This window comes from Terrapene carolina, unplaced genomic scaffold, assembly GCF_002925995.2.
Source record: "Terrapene carolina triunguis isolate 2854851 unplaced genomic scaffold, T_m_triunguis-2.0 Scaffold21, whole genome shotgun sequence".
Taxonomy (NCBI): Eukaryota; Metazoa; Chordata; order Testudines; family Emydidae; genus Terrapene; species Terrapene triunguis.
In genome coordinates this window covers 21,644,096-21,664,108 of record NW_020664372.1, presented here as the reverse complement: position 1 = coordinate 21,664,108, position 20,013 = coordinate 21,644,096, and the positions used below count along the sequence as shown (strand labels likewise).

The window sequence follows — 20,013 nt, the reverse complement described above, 5'->3', positions numbered from 1 at the left end:
TGATGAAAAAATTGCCCGGTTTGTTTATGCAACAAACTCTCCTTTCCATATGATTGAGAACCCACACTTTATTAACACGGTTCAGTCATTAAGACCAGGATACAGTCCACCCAACAGCGCGGATGTCTCAGGCAAATTGCTGGATAAAGTGTATGAAAGAGAAATTGAGCAGTGTGCACAAGGTCTAGAGGGTAATTGTTAACCTGAGTCTTGATGGGTGGAGCAATGTCCACAATGATCCTGTTGTATATGCTTGTGTGACAATAGAAGAAGGGAATGTCTTCCTTACAGAAACAATTGATACATCAGGAAATGCACACAGCCAAATGCACACTGCTACAAGAAGTAGCAGTAAAAGCTATAACAAACTGTGAAAAAAAATTCAAATGTCTAGTATGCAGCTTGGTCACAGACAATGCTGCAAATGTATCCAAGATGTGAAGAAATTATTTAGAAGAGAGTCCCAAGCTAATAACATATGGTTGCTGTGCTCATTTGATGCACCTCCTCGCCAAAGACTTCAGTGTTCCAGAAATAAAGGCTAACGCTGTTGAAATTACAAAATACTTCCGAAACAACCACTTTGCAGCAGCTGTTCTGAAAAAAGTGGGAGGAACCAGCTAACTCTCCCACAAAACATGTGATAGAACTCAGTAGTGGACTGTTTTGAGCACTATATCAAGAACTGGCCTAATCTGATGACAGTTTGTGAACAAAATCATGAAAAAATAGATGGCACTGTCATAGCCAAAGCTCTCAACATTGGCCTTAAGAGAAATGTTAAAACACATGCTGAGTACCCTGAAGCCTATTTCTGTAGCCTTGAACAAAATGCAGGGAAATAGCTGCTTTATTGCTGATGCTGTTGAAATTTAGAAGGAACTGAGTGAGATCTTAAAAAAGAGAAATATGCAATGACAGAGTTAAATTACAAGCATTAAAAAAACAAATGAGACAAGCACTATCTCCAGCTCATTTTCTTGCAAATATTCTTAATACTCGGTACCAAGGTCAAACCTTAACTGCTGAAGAAGAGGAGTTGGCTCTAACATGGACATCCAGCAATCATCCCTCCATAATGCCAACTATAATAAACAGAACTAAGGGTGAACCATTCAAGAAATATATGTTTGCCGATGAAGTTTTAAAGAAAGTCACACCAGTGAACTGCTGGAAGTCACTTAAGCACTTGGATTCAGAGACTGTTGAAGTGATAATCTCATTTTTAACAGCAGTAGCTTCCTCTGCCAGCGTAGAAAGAATCTTTTCTTCCTTTGAACTAATTCATTCCAAATTTACAGCCCACACAACTCCATTCTAGAGACTATCCAATCAGCAGAGAAGTACAAAAAAGTTACAGAAAGGGGGGGGATGTAGTAGTAGACAGGAATTTCGTCTAAGATTTACCAATAACACTGCTCTACAGCCAAAATGCTTCTGAAATAAATGTAGTCAAACTTTACTAATTCTGGGTCACTGAGAACGAAAATGAGTCTTAAAATTGTTGATTGGCTCTAGTTTTCAAGATATGCTATTGGGTCAGTATATACGACCCTTGACTTGGGAATGGCGGAGGATAAGTGAGTTATAAAGGGAAGGGATCTCAATTTAAACCAGAAATGACTAAAATACATCTTTGACTGGATCTATGAATACATCTATGACTGGGTTTGGACAGTACTTGCTTTTTAGGCAAAACAATGAATGATGCAATCTGAAGCTGGTATTGCGTCATACATGATATGAATTGCATCGTGTTATTCCTAGAAGTCATGGATGATGCAATCATAACGAAGCTTACATCACTCTGCTGAACAAATTGCCCTATATCAGCTCTAGAAATCATACAGTGTCGTGCTCTCTTATTTGTCAGTGTTTGATTTTGCAAAGGGACACATTTCTGTTTAGCCAAAGTGAGCAGAGATGCCTCGTACTTGTGTGACCAGTGCAGATAACTTCTGCTATGTTTGTGGTGAAGTGACTTTTGCATCACAAAAGCGCAGTATAACCACTATGGTTAAGAAAGCCTATCACCTTTATTTTGGCTGCAAAATTGGAGATCGGGACAAGAGGTGGGCCCCACACATATGCTGCAACACTTGTGCAACAAATCTTCGCCAGTGGTTGAACAGGAAAAGGAAATCTATGCCTTTTGCAGTGCCAATGATTTGGAGAGAGCCAACAGATCATACCAGCAATTGTTACTTCTGCATGGTGCCTCCAGTTGGGAAAGGTGTGTCAAAGAAGAAAAAGTGGACTGTGCATTATCCAAACATTCCATCAGCTATACGCCCAGTACCCCACGGAGAAGGACTGCCGGTTCCTGATGCACCAGAATCATTCTCACTTGAGTCAGACGAGGAAGAGGATGAAACTTCTGGTCCTGAACCATCAATGTCACAGGACCCACATTTTCTCCCATCCTCCTCCTCTGAACCACACCTCATAACACAAGGTGAACTGAATGACCTTGTCAGGGATTTGGAACTACCCAAGAGTAAGGCAGAGCTGTTGGGCTCCAGACTACAGCAGTGGAATCTCCTGGCAGGTGATGTTAGGGTTTCCATGTTCCGTGACCATCAAAAGGATCTTGTCCCATTCTTCTTCATAGAAGGTGATCTTGTAGCCTGCAACAACATCGAAGGTGTGATGGCAGCCCTCAACATCGTTCACGATCCAGATGAGTGGAGACTGTTCATTGATTCAGCGAAGACGAGTCTTAAAGCTGTTTTACTGCATAATGGCAATGTTTTGCCATCAATTCCAGTTGGTCATGCAGTCCATATGAAGGAAACCTATGACAACATGAAACAACTTTTGAGGTGCATAAACTATGACCAACATCAGTGGCAGCTTTCTGGCGATTTGAAGGTTGTTGCTCTCTTGCTTGGTCTGCAGACTGGATACACAAAGTACTGCTGTTTTCTCTGTGAATGGGATAGTCGTGCAAGAGATTCCCACTACATCAAGAAAGATTGGCCACTCCGACAGACATTGGAGCCTGGGAGGAAAAGTGTTCCGTATGCACCACTTGTTGAATCAAGGAAGATTTTGTTACCACCCTTACACATCAAGCTGGGTTTGATGAAGAACTTTGTCAAGGCCATTGACAAAACACAAGCAGCTTTCAAGTACCTCCGTGGAAAATTTCCAAGGTTAAGTGAAGCTAAGATAAAGGAAGGTGTCTTTGTTGGTCCTCAGATTCGTGAACTTCTTCGAGATGATGCATTTGACCATGCACTGCGTGGCAAGGAAAAGACGGCATGGAAAGCCTTCCAGTTAGTGGCAATAAATTTTCTCGGAAACAGCAAGGCGGACAACTACAGGTTGTTGGTGGAAAACCTCCTCAAGGCATACAAAAGCCTTGGTTGCAACATGTCACTAAAGATACATTTTTTGCACGCTCATCTAGTTTTTTTCCACCGAACTGCGGAGCAGTGAGCGACGAGCAATTTCACCAGGACATTGCAACAATGGAGAAACGCTATCAGGGCAAATGGAGCCCATCAATGCTTGCAGACTATTGCTGGACAGTGACAAGATATGCTCCATTTAATGAATACAAGAGACAAGCCAAGAAGCGCAGAGTAGACACTGAATAGGACTAAACTATGTACAGAATAGTTTGTCTTTTGTTTCATAATAAATTTTATTTATATAACCCTTTTGCTGATTTTTAAAGTGTTACATAAACAGGACAGGTGAAATATTATCATTAAAGCAACCATAAACACTTGAAAAGACATAGGTTTACAATTTATGATTCAAACTCTATCTACACAATATACATAGACATAACATGTAAAAACTTAAATATCTTAGAAACAGTAGCCAGTTGTTTTAATTGTCATATTTGAATTCAGCACATCAAAATACATAATAAATAGCACATTTTATCTCTGAAGCAGACGACTTCTCAAAAATTGTAGACCAGTGTAAGTAGACTTTTTTTCAAACCGTCTCAGCATTACAGGCTTCATTCTATCAAAGCCAAACGTTAAGAAGATATGCCACTTCTAGCACTTTAATCCCAAAAATTTGAGATTGTGACAGATTGTCCCAATTGTCTGCTTGACTTTAAAAATAGGTGAAGAAAGAAAGAAAAAAAGACTGCGATGATGAAGAGAGGAATTAAACTTCAGAAGGAAAACTATGTTGAGATTACACACATAATAGCACAGCTGGGCCTACAAATGTACAATCTGTGTGGCTGCACACACAGACATTCCACTCATGAGGAGACCAATGCTAATATAGCAAAACCTGCAGGCTGCCAGACCATTCTGTGGCCCTGAAGCTGCAAGCTGCTCAACATAGGCAGACCCATGCACCTGTGCAGAGCCACAGTGAAATCGAGGGGTCAGGCCACCTATAGCTACATACAGGATCAGGGTCTCCATAAGCAGTAGTGAGTGCCAGTGGCTGAAGCACAATAGTCTTGTATACCAGTAGCCTAGAATAATAGAAGCAAACCAAGGCATTCAAGGTAATCATCGAAGAGGAAGAGAACTGCTCTCGTCCCACTAGGTGCTCTCTTATCCTTCAAACACATGCCAACCTGGCACTGAACAATACTAAGAAAATACTGAGTTTTTCAAGCACCAGTGCCAGCACATGCGAGTTGAACGGCAGACTGTGTACAGATATTTTTACCACCACGCCGGACGCCCGGTCTACACTATAGTTTCCAAAACTGGCAGTGCTGATGCTGAACATTTTTTTTCTCTCCAGTGTCAATACATTTTAAGAGCAAGTGTAAAAGAGGTTTTCTACCAGCCTGGCACAGCAATGCTAGAGACCATTCTTCAAGGGCAGTATCCCCTGGATGACACTTCAGTGTTCAAATACATATTGAGTGTCAGAAAACCCAATGCAAGAACCATAGGTAATGAGGATCAAAAGGATTTTGTTAATCCACACACCAAGGTATGAACAGTGTTTTAAAGTTACAAGCTGAGTCACATATATTTAAGAAAAAAATTACATTCTACTAATTATAATTCTGTATTACTTTCAAAATACAGCAATTTGAAACGACTACCATAAACAGTCTCACTAGTTAGATTATCCCTGCATGGTTTCACACTACAGTTAAACAAAGTATATCTCAAGGTAGGTCATGCTGTTTCAAATATATGTATGCATTATTATTGATGTTATTTGTACTTGTGGTCAGGAATAGAACAGGTCTAAAACTGACAGACAAAACATCTCAAAACAGAAACTGACTGAAAATAAAGATTTTTTTTAAAAGTGAAAAGACACCTTCTAATCAACATTATCTATCTACAGACTTTCTGTGCATAATTGGCAAAAGAGGCGGGTACTTAAGTGTTTTCCCCACTGTTTCTCAGGGTGTGACTACAAACTAGCGTTTTTATTCAAACTTCCCACTGTTTCGCTCCCACCAGCACAGCTCTACCAGAGGTACAGTAGCCGTAAAGGAAGAGCTACTACAGACAGGCCACTGATGTTTTAGCCACAGTATTGTCTAACCCTAATTACGGCAAGTCTAGATGAGTTAAGACGTTCCAGTGGCTTCTGAAAAGAATTCTGCATAAGGCCACCTAGTCACTACTGCCAGCAGCAGAACTGCAATGGTGAGAAATTTGAAGAAAAATGCTAATGTAAACAAGGCCTTAATCAGAGATCTTCTGTTCCAGAAGAAACGAAAACATTAGTTCTGTTCACTGCTACTTTTTACCACGGGCAGTGTGCCAAATGCTGAGTTAACAGAACTATCACTTGCCACTGAACCACATATAATAGGGAGTAAGCAGAGTTCTCCCCATTTGGAGGAAGAGCATGAAGCTCCTGTCTAACTAAAACAGAACTTCCAGTCTCAATGGTTACCACCTCTGGGGCAGCCCAAGTTCTTAGAACAGAAGTGGGAAACACACCAAAGTTTAAGGATAAAGCAGGGCAACTTAGCGCTCTTCAGCCGTAACTCCTCACTGGGGTGGGGACGCGCTGGAGAAGGGCCCTGGGTCAACTTCCCTCCCGACACGAGTTTCCTGCACAGGTGCAGAGCTGACACACGCTCGCCTTGTTGTCATTCGGAAGCCCAGCAAGCCCGACAGCGTCCCCCCATCTGGAGCGTGGGAGCCGCAGGAGGCAAAGCGGAGCCTGGGGTGGGTGGGGTTTCGCAGCGCTACCTGAGCCCCAGCGCCTCGTCAGAGCCAGAGCGACAAACAAGCGCAGGCACCCAAACGAAGCGAACAAAAAGCCGCCCCGGCACCCGGGGACCAGGTCAGCCCCGCGGCGCGCTGCAGGCCCGTCTGCCGGTGCCCTCGTCCCCAGCCCCTGGGCGCCTCGCTGCCCCCGCGCACAGCACCCACCCGCACCTCCCCCTGGCCATGCCCCACTAATGCAGCCCGCCCCGCCTCTGACCTGCTGGCGGCGGCACCTCGGCGGGGCCCTGGCTGTGTCCGCCCGGCGACCGCGGAGCTAGCTGTCGCCTCTCTCCCGCCGCGGCTCGCTGCTCGGGCGGGGGCGGCTCCACACACGCCAGCGACGCGCCTCCAGGCTGGGCCGGGCCTGGCCACCCCGCCCTGTGCGCGGAGGGGAGGGTGCAGCTCCCCCGGTGACTCCGCCTCCCTCCCCCAAAGCGGCACTGCAGCTCCTGCCCTGCACCCCTCAAACATGCCGCCCACCCCCCAGGGACTCGCACAGGCTGCATCCGCCCACCGCCCCGCCTCGAGAGTGTGCTCCCCAGCGCCCTGCCACCGCCCCTGCATACCCTGGTGCGGGGCTCCCACCCAACCTGACCCAAACCTCGCGGGGGGCGGGGAGGGGAAGGACCACGACACAGCCCCTTTCAACTATTTCTCACCTGCGCTCTTCCCTGGGTCTGTAGTTCCGACCTCACTGGCCACTCATCATCCATCCTGTGCCTACAGTACCCAAGCACACCCTTCACCACTTGGGCCCTGATCCTGGAAACACACTCGTGCTTACCTTTACTATCCTGAGTAGTCCCCCTGAAATTGGGATCCGTGGCAGTATGGGGGGCAAGTTGAGCAAGAATCATAGAATCATAAAATATCAGGGTTGGACGGGACCTTAGGAGGTCATCTAGTCCAACCCCCTGCTCAAAGCAGGACCAATTCCCAATTAAATCATCCCAGCCAGGGCTTTGTCAAGCTGTGCCTTAAAAACCTCCAAAGAAGGAGACTCCACCACCTCCCTAGGTAACGCATTCCAGTGCTTCACCACCCTCCTAGTGAAAAAGTTTTTCCTAATATCCAACCTAGACCTCCCCCACTGCAACTTGAGACCATTGCTCCTTGTTCTGTCATCTGCCACCACTGAGAACAGCCGAGCTCCATCCTCTTTGGAACCCCCCCTCAGGTAGTTGAAAGCAGCTATCAAATACCCCCTCATTCTTCTCTTCTGGAGACTAAACAATCCCAGTTCCCTCAGCCTCTCCTCATAAGTCATGTGCTCCAGACCCCTAATCATTTTTGTTGCCCTCCGCTGGACTCTTTCCAATTTTTCCACATCCTTCTTGTAGTGTGGGGCCCAAAACTGGACACAGTATTCCAGATGAGGCCTCACCAATGTCGAATAAAGGGGAACGATCACATTCCTCGATCTGCTGGCAATGCCCCTACTTATACAGCCCAAAATGCCGTTAGCCTTCTTGGCAACAAGAGCACACTGTTGACTCATATCCAGCTTCTCGTCCACTGTGACCCCTAGGTCCTTTTCTGCAGAACTGCCACCCAGCCATTCAGTCCCTAGTCTGTAGCAGTGCATGGGATTCTTCCATCCTAAGTGCAGGACTCTGCACTTGTCCTTGTTGAACCTCATCAGGTTTTTTTTGGCCCAATCCTCTAATTTGTCTAGGTCCCTCTGTATCCGATCCCTACCCTCTAGTGTATCTACCATGCCTCCCAGTTTAGTGTCATCTGCAAACTTGCTGAGAGTGCAGTCCACACCATCCTCCAGATCATTAATAAAGATATTAAACAAAACCGGCCCCAGGACCGACCCTTGGGGCACTCCGCTTGAAACCGGCTGCCAACTTGACATGGAGCCATTGATCACTACCCGTTGAGCCCGACGATCTAGAAGTGGGAAGTACTCCCAGTATGTAGTAACTACAGGGATTGAGACCAAGCAAGACTGTAAAATCCACCCAAGGACAAACACCCTTTTATTCTTCTTCTTTAAAATGAGGGGAAAGTGAAGTCACTGCAAAAAGCAACTTACTGTTAAAATAGCAATAAGCCTCTCCAGGGTATAAGTCAGTAGGGTTTTGGCATGCAGGTTCTGCCACCTGTGAAATGCACCAATAGGCTATTAATGCACACTGTCATAAGGCTTATTGCTATTAGAGTATGGTTCATTAATTTTGCCTCTTGCTTTCTTAAAATAACCCATCTTTCCCTAAAGCAGTTTTGTGCAAAATATTCTTCCACTTTGAAAAATTGTATGTAGTAAATTTGAGAAAACAGGGCAAATATGAAATACTTTTACTCTTTATTTGTTTAATCAGATTGCTACCACTAAGACCAGATACTTAGAATGGGGAATGCTAGTAGTGTCATTAATATTTTACCTAGTGGTAAAAAGCAGTTTTGAAGGCACCAGTTTTGAAGGGTTTGTAGGAGACACCATCGTGATATCCTCCACAGTTTGTGCACCATACAACCAAACCTCTTGTGTGGACACTCTTACAAATAACTTTAAGAGTTCCATACAGGAGGGTTGTACTGATTTTACTAACTTGGGCATAAGATGTATGTAGACCAGTAGACCAAACCTTCACCACAAAAAGATGTTGGCAAAAGGCCAGCTGCCACAGCCCTTGCAGTCTCCTCAGTATCATATCCCAGACCACAACAAGGTCTATGTTAGTGCAGGCATGCAGTCTCTTCCCCCCACCCTTGCCCCAAAATATAAGTGAACCTTCCTCATTAAGAACTACTTATTTACATGCTAGAGGCAAGTTGGTATAAGTCAGCACAGATCCATTGAAGTCAGTGGAGCTATGCAGATTTACACAGTTGAGGTGTAACTGCCATTTTCGACATACTAGGGTTGACCAGGCTATCAGATAACTTGATGATTGAAGAGATTTTTCTCAAATCAAGCATGGAAAGCTTCAGATCAGAATGAGATTCTTCCAGAAACTATGAGCCTCTGCACACAGTAGATTATATTGGACTCCATTTAGCTTTCATTACCAGCAAGTACTATTAGTAATTTTACTAATTTCTTTCTTCAGAAAAAACCCCACACATGGAACTAAATGTAAGGCTGGCAGAATAAAGGCTTAGCAAACCGTCAACTGCTGATAATTCCGTGGAAGATCACAGAACTAGGAAACAAGACTGCACACTCCTTTTGTCCATGTTTCTGAGATGCCATTTTTCATAAGTTATATGCATGAAGCATTAAACTTGCTTACAAGCCAGGAGGGTGGGTGGGTGAGGTCCAACCCATCTGTTCTTGATGCATTTCTGGCAATAACTCTAAAAATATATTTGCAAAAAAATTATTGGGAGTGACTGAATTCTTGAATTTTGGTATAAGAATTTTTCAAAACATAAAACTAGATTTGACATTCATCATTTAACATATAGAGAAATCTGCTTCTTGCATTTTGATTAATCGATTTTAAACCCCAAAGGGACCATTTAAGATAATCTGATCTGCATAACCAAGGCAAAAGAACCTCACCCACGGAACTCATCATCAAGCCCATTATGTCTGGTTGAGCCACAGGATATCTTTTAGAAAGATAATAATATATGGAGATATACTTATCTCATGGAGCTGGAAGGGACCCTGAAAGGTCATTGAGTTGGGTCCAGTCCTCTGCCTTCACTAGCAGGACCTGATTTTGCCCCAGATCCCTAAGTGGCCCTCTCAAGGATTGAACTCATAACCCTGGGTTTAATAGGCCAATGCTCAAACCACTGAGCTATCCCAGCTATTAGTTGTAAAGGAAAAGCATTAAACCACTGCTATAGTTACCAAGACACGCACCAATGACTTTGTCTGCCCAATCGGCTCATGAGCATGCGTGTCACACTTTGGACTTCAGAGTCACTTCAGAATCCACAAAGAGAGATAGCATGTGTAAGCAGGGTCTGAATGAACTCTCCACTGACAGCTAGTTCGGGAGGGGGAGAGACTTCAGGAGCAAACTATATGTACATGAACACACCTATGTTGCGTAGGTATCTAGCAGACAGGAGATGTATAGTTCCAAGTGATCAGCTTTGGCTGGTGTTGGGTTACAAATCACTTTAGTATGGAATGCAGGGGTAGTGAAATTTTGTTATCAATGTTATCTTCATTGTATGACTAATGGGGAGCAGAACTGTGCTGAGCTTGTCCCAATTGAGGGGTCACCCACAGCTGAAAGGAACTTGCTAAGCCAGGGGCTTGAATGCCAGACCCCTGTGAAAGTAAGGGAGGGGCAGGTGTCCTAGTCAGGAGGTGTGGACTCTCCGTAAAGGTTTAACCTGTTCCTCTCCACTGTTCAATGATAGAGCTAAATGGGCTTCATTAGGAGTCTTTTGTTGTGTTAAAGTGCTCAAATGAGAGCCGGGTAGTGTGTCTGCCCAGCCTGCAAAGAGCTGAAAATCTCTAAGAGGCTGACGAGATCACAGCAGAGAGGCAGGTGGCAGTAGAAGGTGACTGACAGTCGGCTGGTGAATGAGCAGCTGACAAGGCAGCAAGTGGAACAAGTGGCTGGAGGAGTGGCCAGGCAGGGAGGAGCCTTTGCTAGCAGGGTGGCCAGTGGAGAGAAACCGTGGCTGGCAGGGCAGCCAGCCAGACCAAGTGCTCAGATGACAGAGCAAGCAAGGTGCCTTCTTCCTTGGATGGGAGGGAACTCATACGGATTCATCTCTGAACCCTGGGTCCTCACTGACCAAGGACAACCACTGTGAATGGGGTACGGTGAGGGAGCAGAGAAAAGGTACTTTTGGTTGTAGAACTCAAGAATATGAGGCAGAAGGCACTGCCCCACGCACTCTGGGGTGGGTGTTCTGCCCACAGTTTTATGATTATGAATCCTGCTTGTGGCATTTTTCCTAATTAATGTCGGGGGACTTCCCTCCTTTCATTAAAAGTTTCTTTTCTACACTTGTGAGTGAGGAAGTATTGCCTCTCAGAGGCGCCCAGGGGTGTGTGTAATTTTCCCAGGTTACTGGGTGGGGTCTCGAGCCGGTTCTGTGTTGTATTATTGAAGAGGAACCCCTAGATATTGAACCCGGCCTTGGTTACTGCCAGGTCCACTTGGCAGAAGGGTTACATATGAAAATGTCATCGTTGAACCAATGGACTACATGAAATATCAATCTAAATAACTAGCTACACTGAATTTATTATTGGAATTTGCATTTGTTTTACAGACAATTAACCCTGTCTTCCCTGTCCTTATAGGCCAGTAGTGTAAGATTACATTGTGATGCTAAAACAATCACCTTCAGACACCCTTCATGTGAGCTTGTACTGTGTAAGGTAGGTCTCCAAGTAACTTTCACAGAGAACTCCACAAACCCTCTCTGTACACCATGTAACGCTAGTTTCTAGGGGTTTGGAATTTTGAAGTTTACTTCAATTTGGGATTTTGTATATATATATTTTTAATTTCTAGACTGGGCCATTTACTTTAGTATGACACAAAGAAACTGGGCATTGTTTAGAATTCAGATGTGTTTTTATTTATGCTGGTTTTAAACCTGATCTGGAAAGACAGCTGCCATTTTCCTGTTTCCATAACTTTTAATTTGTGGCCATACCTACACGGAGTCTGTGATCCATAAAGTCAGTACACTAGGCAGGGAGCTCTAAGCTAGCCAATAGGAGACAGACACCAACCAGAGGCAATATGTGCTAAGCCTCCCCCTTGCATGGAGATAAGCGCCTAAGTCTGAACTGCAGGGAGACACTGATCTCTCTGCTTGTGATCCACAAACTGAGAGAAGATAGGCATTTAGCTGCCTCAGTTACATGGGGGGGGGGAGGGGAGGATTCAGGTAGATGGCCTTTAAGCATTCCTAACTCCACAAAACAACTGGGGTTGGGAAGGGGGAAAAGAGAACCTCCTTTGTAACTGTTAGTCTAGTGGCTAGCATACTCATCCCCACTTCAAGTCCCTCCTTTGCCTGATGAAAAGGAATTTGAAAAGGGACTTCCTTCTCAGGTGAATGCCCTAAGCTATAGTCATTCTCTCTCTTTCAGTGGCCTAATTAATATTTAATTATTCAATTAAAGTGGAGCAACTGAAGTCTCTCTTCAGGAGAGACTGAAGAAGCCCCACATCAGATTATCCCATGGTTCAGTGGTTAGAGCACTAACCTGCGAGGTGGCCAATTCCTGTTCAAATCCTTTCTCCCTCGGGGGGGACAAAGCCAGTGAGTTTTCACATGGTGGGTGAGTACCCTAACCAGTAGGCTGAAGGTTATAAGCAAGGTCTTTCTCTTTCCCCCTACAACCCCAGCTGTTTGGAGTGAACTCAGCTGAGGGGCCTGATCTGGGTGGCAGCCTCTGAGCATACTTACTGCGTCAGGCACCGACATGTGACTTAGGCACCCAAACACCTATCTTCCCCTGTTAGAGATTCACTTTGGGGCTTAGGCAGAAGATAGGTGCCCAGACCCCTAAAGTGAGGCTGTGGTGCACATGCCCAGAGGCAAAAACGTAAATGCCAAGTAAGTCTAGGTGCCTACAGGGTTAGGCAACAGTTGAGTGGGAGTTTTGTGGATCGCAGTGGTGCCTAAAAATGGGAGTTAGTATATTATTATCTGGATCTAAAATTCTTGACATCACTTTACAAGATTTTCTATGCATGTGGATCATTCTTATATAAAAATGCCCAATGGGAAGGTCAGGAATGAATTGTGTTCATTGCTGGTGTTAATGGATTTAAACTTATGATTTATAACAGTAACATTATTGTTTGAATTCTGACTCCTAGTTATAAAAACCTTCACTGTAAAGACATTTTTTCAAACGGAATAAGTCATTGCAAAAGTGGATGGATGAGTGTTTGCTTGGAAATGGCGCCTGTTTCAAACTGGAATAATGGGAGGTGAGGGGGGAATCAAGTCCACAAGAGTTCAATTTTCAACATTTTCAGGAAGGGAGAAGAGACTTACCTGATTAAATCTTTTCCTGGGGCTGACTAGCAAGTTGTGATTATGAAAGTGACCCTGACTGCATCAGACTGACATACAGTAACAGAAGTTGAGCGAACTGTGGCAACACTTTTTTTGCTAAGGGAAAATTTATTGAGCTAGAAATTCTCAGCTAGATGAAAATTGTCTTAAGAAGGTTGTTATAAAGGACATTTCCTTCCAGCTGCACAAAGAGCATCTCTTGACTTAACTAATGTTATCACCCATGAAAAAAAATACATATGCTTCTCTCTAATTTACCTTTTTGTCGTAAAATCAAATCACAACTCTCATCCACAAAGCTATGGAAATAAAGCAATTTTCTTTACATTTCTTATATGATGAATTGGGCCAAATTCATCCCAGGTGTAATTTCAGTGGGAGTTGCACCTGGAAAGTCTCTGAACCATTATGTTGTCACATAAACGTATAGTATTACATAGTTCTGTAATTTAACAAAACATTCTAGACTATCACATTTCTGTGATTATCATGCACCATCACAATGCAACAAGTTTGTAAGTGTCAGTATTTGGTTCTCTCAAAGCTGCTTTGGCACACTGCAGTCGATTGAGAACATAAACGCTTTTTAGGTATATCTGCACAGTCTGCTAAACCATTTGACAAATCTCTAAAGAATGTATGTGTTTCCTGTTATTTCTTTAGCCCAAATCCTGCAGTTCTTACTCAGGCAAACTCCCAATGAAGCTAATTTGTAAGGAAGGACAAAGGTCTGCAGGATTTGGCCCTCGATCTCTTATCATACCCTTACCATTAAACTAGCAATAATATATTTAAAGGTAGCCAGATGAGGTCTCATTTTATGTTGAATACAATGACATATTATTACAAAATAGGCATGCTAAGGTGTAAAGGATGATTCATGAAGAGAGTTTACAGAAACACTGAGTAATGAAGAAAACGTATTGTGTATAAGGCAGGAAAAGGGATAGCTGAACTACTTCTGCCAATGAACTTTTATAATAAATTGACAAACGATTATACTGAGTAATGGAACTTATTTGTGTCTTAGTTTTGGGTTTCAGTTTCTCACTACCAAAAACAAAAGTGAAAAACTGACAAACATCTGCCTCCAACAAAACCCATGTACTACCACAAGTCTCCTTAAATATTCAATAACAGCTCTTTGCTGTATATTCAATACTTCACAGCACTTCAAAGATGCAGAGTGCTACATAAGTGCTAAGAATTCAATATGTTTCAACAATTTTTAATAGATCAAGGATAAAGGGATGCTATCAAGTTAAAAATTACATCACTATGGATTTCCTTACTTTGCATTATTGACCTCTTAAATTAAAATAGTCTAAGCTTTGTTCTCAGCCTACCCCTACAGGTCCTACCACCCCCACCCCTCAAGTCTTCTTCTCTCCATTAGCCTCTTCCTGCCTGATGCCCAGCATGGGGTTTGTGCACCCCATCACAAAGTAGCAATGTAAGTCTAGCTCACTGTACCTCTTATAAGGAAGGATTCATATTTTCCTCATAATTTCTTCTTAACCAAATAATGCCAGTCAGTCACAGCTTTATAGTTTTTTGTCCCTTAATAATAGTGTCTTTTAGGATTCCTTAGCCTTGCTTTTACTGGTAAATTTTAATATTTTTCCCACGGTAGCTATGATAAATGTAGGGGAGCTCATTGGTGAATATTGATCTGTACCTCAGAACATGTATAGGATTTCTGAGATGGGGGATTGGAATGTCAAGGGAGAAAAAACAGTTAGCGCACATCCCTACAGACATAAGCCTTTAATGCTGATCGGATATAAATTCCAAACAATGGAGCAACCTTCCCAGGGACTTTCTCTTAGATGGCTGGCTAGGAGAAAGGAAGACTTCACACCTAGGTCCTGTAACAAAGATGACTGAGCACTAAAGTAATTGAGGCCAGAGAGCACAAGGAAAGTGGAGGGAAAGATGGGATTGAGAATAACTAGCTTCCCTGAAAAGCAAGAGGAGTCTGGAGGACACCCTCTGTGGAAGGAAGACAAAAAAGACTGGGTCCTAATTGCTCCTTGGCTTCCTAAAAGAATATACACTGGGCCTGTTCTGTTCCTGTAACTCAAGAGGGAAGCCCACCTAACTTATCTTATAGTGAAGCATAAAACTAAATGAGACATAACATGCATGTGGGCTGCTTGTTTTGAAATCACTTTCTCTAATGCTTTTTCCCATTTGCTAATAAATATACCCATTTTAAGAAAGATGTTCATCACTGTATAGCATTAGTCTCAGGCTTCTAAAGGGAAGAGAGGCAGGTGTCCAGTTAAACCTGCACAGAAATAGGTGGTCAACACAGAAGGGGTGTTGTGCCCAGATCCTAGTCTAAGAGTGGGAGAATTGAGAAATTCCCTGTCAAGACAGGTAAGGGAACAAGTCCAAACACCTGAAGGGTGCTCTCAGAGACCAGAAAGGGGACAGAGGTGCAATCATCCCTGTAACTGTGACAGTACCTTACTCGGTAGATTTCTGAATTATCCAACATTTGCTTTTCCAAAATCTGCTGCATTTTTGTGAACTCTTTCCTTACTATGCTGACTTCAAGCAGTTCATGGTCACTGGCTCCAAGCTTCCATATAGTCTCAATAATTTCTTCCCTATTAGTAAGAAGTAGATCATGGATGTCTTCTTTTCTACTTGCTAGATCGTAAAGCTGTTTTCTATATAGTTCTTCAGGAACTTCTAGTATGTGTTTTGCTATATTTGCTATTTAGGTAGCAGGGCAACTAAACACGTACATTTTCTTTGGTGGTCCATGGTGGCCTGTTGAAGATGAACAGAGTAATTTCTTCTTTGATTGAATATTTTCTCCACCAAATTTTTGGCAAGTTATTGCTCACTGGCATTGGAAACAGTGGGCATATACCTCTCACACTCCCTCATTCCCTCCTTCCTCTTTAGCAGCTTTTGGGTCTCTTATGAGGGTGCTGTTTTTGGAAATGTTTTCATAGATTCATAGTCAGTCATAGAATTAAGGCCAGAAGGGACCATCAGAGCATAGATTCCAAAGCCAGAAGGGAACCTTGGGATCATCTAGTCTGACCACTTGTCTAACACAGGCCATAGTGTTCCCCCCAAAATCCTAGACTGTATCTTTTTAAATCAAGACTGGATATCTTACTAAAATCGCCATTGATGGAGAATCCACCATAGAAACAGACTAGGTAGTGAGGCACACAAGGTAGCTGTAGAAGCACCCTGGGACAACAAGTTAGGACACGTCACTTTTTAAATACGAAAATTCCTCAAGAGAAACAGGAAGCTGAAAGTCTTTTATCAGGGCATTCTTTTAATTGTTTCCTGGTGTATTTGACATGGCTAGAGCAGTTAATGATTATTTAATACTATATACACAATATTACTCTTATGTTTAAAATCCTTTAAAAGGTATATTTAGGTCATTCTTTTAGTTACTATAGTAATCTTAAAGACCTTTGCAGTCACTAGTTAATTTGTGTAAGGGACTAACTGTTGCTTCTAAGCACTTTGGATTATGATATTGCTAAAGAACGTATTATATATGTTTCAGAGTAGCAGCCGTGTTAATCTGTATCCGCAAAAAGAACAGTATTCTTCCTCTCCTTTTATACTCACTTGACTGGTGATCTATTAGATTTATGTCTTCACCCCAGATGATGAAAGCAATGTGGTAATATTGGTACCAATGTTGAATACAGAGCTAAATTTGCTGGACCAACGGATACCCAGACTTACCACCCTGTAAATCAGGACTAGCCCCAGTGAAGTCAATAATGATATTTCAGGTTTACTCCAGTGCAAGTGAGAGCAGAATTCTGGAACTGCTGTGTTTTGTTAAGGCACTATAAGGGCACTCTTCAGTTCCTTTTTTTCTACAGTGGAGGTAAAAATACCTCTCAGCCACACAGCGGGTCCAAGTAGGAGTGAGAGACTTTGGTGAGGAGAGGTGGGGAAGCTTGCATAGCTGTTGCTCACAGTGTTCACTGAGATCAGCTAAATATTTAGACACTGCTTTGAAAACTTAACCCAATATGTTTTAATGAAAAGTGAATACCGTGGGGGGGGGGGTTAAAAGAGAATTGCGTGCTTATGTAAGATGACAGTCTTAAAGACTGAAATCCTCTGTTTATCCAAAGAAAAAAGGAACAATACTGCACCATCATAAACACTGCAAGTATCTCCACATTGTCTCATCAGTCTGTCTCAATCTTACCTGGAGAAACCACTTTATGGCTGAGAAGTTATTAGTCTCTCTGTTCCGTCAGTTATTTGCCTCTTGTTCCCTTCAATTATTTATTGAGCCTGGTACAATTGTGATGGTAGGTGTTGCAATGCAAACATCAGTCCACAAGAAACTAGACTGAAACCAGCTATTAACTTCTTTCAGGAAATGGTCATCTGGTACCAATGGCTTTCAGTCACCACTGACCTGGGTTGGATTTGAACGGATACCTAGAGACAATCTTTATCTTAGTTTAATGTGCTTAATTTTTTCTCCTTTGGAGACTCTGGATATTCTTTAATACCAAAATTCTATTTACCTTGGGCACAAATCCAAACTTTTGCATAAAAAGCTTAATTTTAAATAATTCATAAACTTTCATCTGCTGGGTTGTTCAAGTTTATAGGGTTTGAGTGCATTTAAGCACTCAAAGAATTGGGGAGGTTGTGGAAAGAGCTTCAGTCACACAGTCTCTCCTCCTTTTATATAGGGTTGCCAACTTTCTAATTGCACAAAACCGAACACCCTTGCCCTGCCCCTTCCCCGCCCCTTCCCTGAGGCCCTGCCCCTGCCCCACCCCTTTCCGAGCCCCTGCCCCCACTCACTCCATCCCCCCTCCCTCTGTCGCTCACTCTCCTTCACCCTCACTCACTTTCACTGGGCTGGGGCAGGGGGTTGGGATGTGGGAGGGGGTGAGGGCTCCGGCTGGGGGTGTGGGCTCCAAGTGGCCAAAAATGAGGGGTTCAGGGTGTGGGAGGGTGCTCCAGGCTGAGGCAGGGGGTTGGGGTGCAGGAGAAGTGAGGGCTCCTGCTAGGGGTGCGGCTCTGGGGTGGGGCAGGGGATGAGGGATTTGGGGTATGGGAGGGGGTGCGGGCTCCAGCTGGAGATGCGGGCTCTGGGGTGGAGCCAGGGATAAGGGGTTTGGTGTGCAGGAGGGAGCTCAGGGTTGGGGTAGGGGGTTGGGGTGCCGGAGGCAGTGTGGGGTGTGGGCTCTGGGAGAGGGCTCAGGGTTGGGGCAAAGGGTTGGGTGCAGGAGGGGGCGAGGGGTGCAAGCTCTGGGAGGGAGTTAGGGTCTGGGAGGGGGTTCCGACCTGGGGCAGGGGTTCAGGGTGTGGGAAGGGGTTCAGGGTGCGGGCTCCAGCCTGGCAGCACTTACCTCAGGCGGCTCCTGGTCAGCGGTGCAGCGGGATAAGGCAGGCTCCCTGCCTGCCCTGACTCTGTGAGGCTCCCGGAAGTGGCTACCATATCCGGCTCCTAGACACAGGTGGCTCTGCACAGTGGGCAGCCCCCGGCCAATGGGAGCTGCGGAGCCGGTGCTTGGGGCAGGGGCAGAGCGTGGAGCCTCCCTGGCTGCCCCTGCACCTAGGAGCCAGACATGGCAGCTGTTTCCGAGAGGCATGCAGAGCCAGGGCAGGCAGGGAGTCTGCCTTATCCCCACTGGGCCACCGACCGGACTTTTAAGGGCCCAGTTAGCGGTGCTGATCGGAGTCACCAGGGTCCCTTTTCAACTGGGCGTTCTGATTGAAAACCAGCCGGGCAACCTTACTTTTATATACTCTACTGAAAAAGAAGTTAAAAAAATATTATAGCTATTTGCAAAGCAAAGCAATCACATTTCAGTGGCAGAATGGACACCACTCACTACTCTACTATCTTCACAGAGGTGTTGGTAGCTTAACTAGTTTTTCTTTTTTCAGTTGTATATGTGCTATAATCAGAACAGAAGTAAAATTTACATCTGTACAATTCATGCTAATTTCCAAAGTAAACCATTGAAACAAAATGTTCAGTACTGTCTACAGCATTGTGGGACATTCCTTTTAAGCTTCCTTTCATTTTATAAAAAGGAAACAAAATGCAAATATAATGTCATTGTATTTACATAATGAGTTGTATTAAGTCTTGTACTACTAAAGAAAATGCTGAGCAAATCGCCAAATATAATTGCAAAATGAATTAATTTTCTTTGCAAGCATGTAACAGCTATAGTCCTGAATCTTGAAAGCTTACACCTGTGTAGAGACCCTTCAAGGGCAGCGGAGCACCACGCAGATATAAGTGTCCACCCACATGGACTCCGTGCAGGATCAGAGTCTATATTCATGTATCTAGGATGAATGTTGTAATAGGATGCTCGGAAGGCCAGGCCGCCTTGTGGTTGGTGCACCCGACTTCTGGCCCCTTGTTTCCCTGGTCAAGGTATCTCAATCTTTTAGGCAGTGGGGTAGTGGGACCCAGGCCCTCCCTCTCCACCAGATCCAGCCCAGGGCCCTATGTGAGTCAAACCCTGGACAGAGGGCCCTTCCAGCAGGGAGTCTAAATCCATTGCCCTGGACTACTTTCTACCACTGTCCCTTCAGTTTGGGGCATGGCCCCTATAGTCCAATTCATTGAGGTGGCTTACCTCCCATAGTGCCCTCAACCTCCTGCCCCAACCCTGAGCCCCTGCCTGCATCCTAACTCCTGGCCAGACTCTACAACCCAACCCCCAGCCTGCTCCTGCACCCCCCTCACACGGCCCCAGGCCTCTGCCCTCCATGACTCCTGCACCCCTTCACACACCCCTTCACACACACCCAACCCTGACTCCTGCACCCCCTCACACACACCCAGCCCCCTGCCCTCCCTGACACCTGCACCCCCTCACATACC

At 44.4% G+C, this 20,013-nt stretch overlaps 1 protein-coding gene across 7 annotated transcripts in view; it reads right to left on the bottom strand.

Moving 5' to 3' along the window:
- Window positions 1–6,458, bottom strand: part of MBNL2 (muscleblind like splicing regulator 2) — a 143,403-nt gene extending 136,945 nt beyond the window's left edge. For all 7 annotated transcript variants that reach the window (XM_024195749.3, XM_024195753.3, XM_024195746.3 and 4 more), the window contains exon 1: window positions 6,391–6,458. The gene's annotated coding sequence lies outside the window, so the exon portion shown is untranslated. The remainder of the gene's footprint in view (window positions 1–6,390) is intronic.
- Window positions 6,459–20,013: the final 13,555 nt, after the last annotated feature.